Below are 507 nucleotides of genomic sequence, written 5' to 3' on the forward strand. Positions count from 1 at the left end.
CTTGCATCGCCATTACAAAATATTCCAGCACCCAAGCATGACTAAGCATATCTGAAGCGAGGTCAAAGAAAAAGAAGAAAAAATCCCGGAAACTTTTGAACCACATTAGTTACCAAGGCCATTCATGCATGAAATATGTTGCATGCAAAGAAGACAAGCATGGCAAGCAGGGGATCTAGATGTGGCCTTATTAACTTTCTCTTTAAGGCCGGGGGGAGGGGTGGGGGGAGAGTCCTAAGGCAAGGGCCGGTGAGGGGGCGGGGCCAGAGCACTATATAAACCCCCGCGGACGCGTGCTGTGCTGCACTTCTTACTCTGATCCGGTGTCGGTCAGATTGCAGGATCTCTTTGTGACTAATATGGTTATAGTAATGAATTCCTTCATCTAAGATTTTGTGATGGTTGTAAAATGTCGTGCAGTCGCCGAAGAAATGACCTTAATGCTTGGTGATGCAATATTGATTAAGGAGCTGTGTCAGTGCAGGACTTAATTCACAATGCGATTGT

Source organism: Penaeus monodon, chromosome 23 (genome assembly GCF_015228065.2).
Source record: "Penaeus monodon isolate SGIC_2016 chromosome 23, NSTDA_Pmon_1, whole genome shotgun sequence".
In the NCBI taxonomy this organism is placed as follows: domain Eukaryota; kingdom Metazoa; phylum Arthropoda; class Malacostraca; order Decapoda; family Penaeidae; genus Penaeus; species Penaeus monodon.